Source organism: Camelina sativa, chromosome 9 (assembly GCF_000633955.1).
Source record: "Camelina sativa cultivar DH55 chromosome 9, Cs, whole genome shotgun sequence".
Classification (NCBI taxonomy): Eukaryota; Viridiplantae; Streptophyta; class Magnoliopsida; order Brassicales; family Brassicaceae; genus Camelina; species Camelina sativa.
The window spans coordinates 10,828,807-10,833,368 of NC_025693.1; positions in this window are offsets into that span (position 1 = coordinate 10,828,807).

Here is a 4,562-nt window from a genome sequence, read left to right on the forward strand (position 1 = left end):
GAGGCTATGAAGAAACCAACCATTTGAGGACAAGTCTTTTGGACTGAAGAGATGGAACAATTTTCAGGAGAATTGATGGAAGAACTAGCAGAACAAGATCACCTTAGAACTGCCTTAACCAAAAGTGGGGAGGAAGGATTCATTCATAAAGAAACCAAGGCCTATGAGGAGATATTGGACTCCTGTAGGGAATCAGACCATCCAGAGGTTTTTGAGGGGTTACCTGCATTAAGAGAAGAAGTCTGGTCAGTTCAAATAGCAAATCTGGATAGCTCGACCAAGCACTCGACCACGCACTCGACCGAGCACCAGAGCCACTCGACCGAGTGCACTGCCGAGTCCTCCACAGATGATTGGTCTGAACTAAAAGCACCAAAAGTAGAGCTCAAACCTCTCCCAACTGGGCTAAGGTACGTTTTTCTAGGTGAGAACTCTACTTATCCTGTGATAGTAAATGATAAGTTGAGTAAAAAAGAGCTTGATTTGCTAGTTGTTGAGCTAAGAAAGTATAGAAAATCTATTGGTTATACCTTGGATGACATTCAAGGACTCTCACCTAGTCTTTGCATGCATAGAATCCATCTTGAAAATGAATCTTACTCCAGCATTGAACCCCAAAGAAGATTAAACCCCAACTTAAAAGAAGTAGTTAAGAAAGATATCCTTAAGTTGCTTGATGCTGGTGTAATCTATCCTATCTCTGATAGTACTTGGGTTTCACCAGTTCATTGTGTCCCAAAAAAGAGAGGGATCATTGTAGTGAAGAATGATCATGATGAATTAATTCCCACTAGAACCATTACAGGGCATAGAATGTGCATTGATTATAGAAAGCTTAATTTAGCTACTAGGAAAGATCATTTTCCTCTTCCTTTCATTGATCAAATGTTGGAACGATTAGCTAATCACACTCACTACTGTTTCTTGGATGGATATTCTGGATTTTTCCAAATTCCCATTCATCCTAATGATCAATAGAAGACAACATTCACATGTCCATATGGTACTTTTGCCTATAGAAGAATGCCATTTGGATTATGTAATGCTCCATTAACTTTTCAAAGATGCATGATGTCTATCTTCTCGGATCTCATTGAGGATGTTGTTGAAGAGTTTATGGATGACTTCTCTGTCTATGGAGACTCCTTTTCTTCTTGTCTTAATAAGTTGTGCAGGGTTTTAAAAAGATGTGAAGAGACAAACCTAGTCTTGAATTGGGAAAAGTGTCACTTCATGGTTGAAGAAGGGATAGTTCTTGGTCATAAGATTTCAGAGAAAGGGATTGAGGTTGATAAGGCAAAGATTGAAGTCATGGTTCAACTTCAACCACCAAAAATAGTCAAGGACATAAGAAGCTTTCTTGGTCATGCTGGGTTTTATAGAAGATTCATCAACGACTTTTCAAAGATAGCTAGACCATTAACAAGGTTACTTTGCAAGGAAACTGAGTTCAACTTTGATGAAGATTGCTTGAAGGCTTTCAAGGAGATCAAGGCTGCTTTGATTTCAGCTCCAATAATTCAAGCTCCTAACTGGGATCTTCCATTTAAGATTATGTGTGATGCTTCAGACTTTGCAGTAGGAGCAGTCCTAGGACAGAAAAAGACAAGAGGCTGCATGTGATTCATTATGCAAGTAGAACTTTGGATGAAACTCAAAGAAGATATTCAACAACGGAGAAAGAGCTCCTAGCAGTGGTGTTTGCCTTTGAAAAATTCAGAAGCTACTTAGTAGGGTCCAAAGTAATTTTGTACACTGATCATGCTGATTTGAGGCACATCTACTCAAAGAAGGATACAAAACCAAGGTTGTTGAGATGGATTTTGCTTCTTCAAGAGTTTGACATGGAAATAGTTGATAAAAAGGGGATAGAGAATGGAGTAGCTGACCACTTGTCCAGGATGAGGATAGAAGAGGAGATTCCAATTGATGATTCAATACCTGAGGAGAAACTGATGCTGATTGGGACAACACGGCTCACAACTCGACCTACCACTCGAACAAGCACTCGGCCGAGTGTGTTTGGGTGCCCGATCGAGCAGGACGAGATGGAAGAGTGGATGGCACTTGAGAGTGAGGATCTACCTTGGTATGCTGATATTGTCAATTACAAGGTGTGTGGGGAAATCCCAACAGACATGGACCCCTATAGGAAGGAGAACCTCCTCAAAGACATCAATGGATACTATTGGGATGAACCTTACTTATAAAAGAAGGGATCAGATGGATTGTTTAGAAGGTGCATAGCAGATAATGAAGTTGAAGGAGTGTTAGGACATTGCCATGGCTCTGCTTATGGAGGACATTTTGCAACCTTCAAGACAGCCCAGAAAGTCTTACAAGCTGGCCTATGGTGGCCTACATTATTCAAGGACACTCATAAGTTCATCACAAAGTGTGATGCTTGCCAAAGAATGGGGAATATCACAAGAAGGAATGAGATGCCTCAAAATCCAATTCTTGAAGTTGAGATATTTGATGTGTGGGGAATTGATTTCATGGGACCTTTTAATCCCCCTTCAAATGGGAATGTCTACATCTTAGTAGCAGTGGCCTATGTCTCCAAATGGGTGGAAGCCATTGCTAGCCCCACTAATGATCACAAAGTGGTTCTTAAACTTTTCAAGATCATAATATTTCCAAGGTATGGAATCCCAAGAGTTGTAATAAGTGATGGAGGGACACACTTCATCAACAAGATTTTTGAAGGGATGCTAAGGAAGTATGGAGTTAAGCACAAGGTGTCTACAGCCTATCACCCTCAAACAAGTGGGCAAGTTGAGGTGTCAAACAAACAGATCAAGGCCATTCTATCAAGAATAGTAGGATAAACAAGAAAGGACTGGTCTAGTAAACTTGATGAAACACTTTGGGCTTATAGAACAACTTTCAAAACACCTATAGGAAGAACCCCATTCCAGCTTGTGTATGGAAAGTCTTGTCACCTTCCAGTTGAAGTTGAGTACAAGGCTCTATTGGTAATCAAACTTCTGAACTTAGATCTTGAAACAACACAAGCTAAGAGAAGCCTTGATTTGATTGAACTTGAGGAGATCAGATTGGAAGCTTATGAAAACTCCAAAATCTACAAGGAGAGGACTAAGGCCTTCCATGATAAGAAGATTCTCATAAAGGACATTAAGCCTGGAGACCAAGCCTTGCTTTACAATTCAAAACTCAAGTTATTCCCTGGGAAGTTGAAAAGTAGATGGGGAGGTCCTTTGAAATAAAAGAGATTTTACCTTATGGAGCTGTCACACTTCTCAACAAAGATGGTAGTGAGTTTACAGCCAATGGTCAGAGAGTTAAGAAGTATTTGGGAGAAAAAGAGACACATGAGAAGTGCACAATGCTTCTCAAGGATGCCCCTCAAGTTTGAAGACCTATAGAAGTCAAGCTTAGTGACTCTAAACAAGCTCACTAGGGAGGAAGTCCCTAAGGTATCCCTGTATATATTGCTTAGGATTTTGGTATTTTGACTTTTGTTTTGGTGTTTTCATGATCAGGGAAGCAAGGGAGTCTAAATAGAAGAGGAAGGGACAGTTAATGGAGACACGCAGTCCAGCTCGACCCCCCACTCGAGCACGCACTCGACCGAGTGCCGGTCGATCGCCGTCGTCGAGCTGCCCCAATCTCCATCTCCAAGTCACCAAGAAGACCCTAACTACTCCTTTGACAGAATGCAAGAGGATGTGGACAACTTCTTCCATAACCCTTGAGGTACCACTATCACCTTCACTTGTAAATATCATTGCATTTGAAATTGTGTTTTGTTTTTAGTCTTGAATCCTCTTACAAATTTCTTTCACTGGGTGATTTAAGTTTGGGGGAGGGTTTGAGATAGCATTTGACATTGTGTTTTGTGTTCTTATTTCAAATTTTTAGCATCCTCATATTAGTATTTCCATAGCATCCAAGGCATAGAAAAACCCTAAAAATTTGAAATTTTTTTGCAAAAATCTTTATAAAAAAAAGAGTGTTCATGTAGTTTGCATTGCATATTAGGATCTTGTTTAGCATGTTTCATTTAGGATTGTATAATATTTGCATTNTGGGTTTGCTCAAAGGAACAATGAGAGCTTTTGTGAAGCTTGGGAGAGGTTCAAAGGATTTCAGACTCAATGTCCTCATCATGGCTTCAGCAATAAGTCACTCTTGAGTACCTTCTATAGAGGAGTGCTTCCCAAGATCAGGATGCTTCTTGACACAGCTTCTAATGGCAACTTCCTCAACAAGAATGTGGAAGAAGGCTGGGAGTTAGTTGAGAATCTTGCTCAGTCAGATGACAACTATAATGAGGACTATGACAGAACCATAAGGTCATCATCAATTGATCAAGAGGACAAGTACAAGAAGGACTTGAAGATGGTCAATGAGAAGCTTGACAAGATCCTTCTTAGCCAACAAAAGTCTATTCACTTCATTGGTGAAGAAGAGGTTCCAGTTCAAGAGGGGGAGACTGAGTTTGCTGAGTTGTGCTACATGCAAAACCAGGGAGGATTCAAAGGCTACAACCAAGGAGGTTTCAAGAACAACAATCTCTCTTATAGGAGTACCAATGT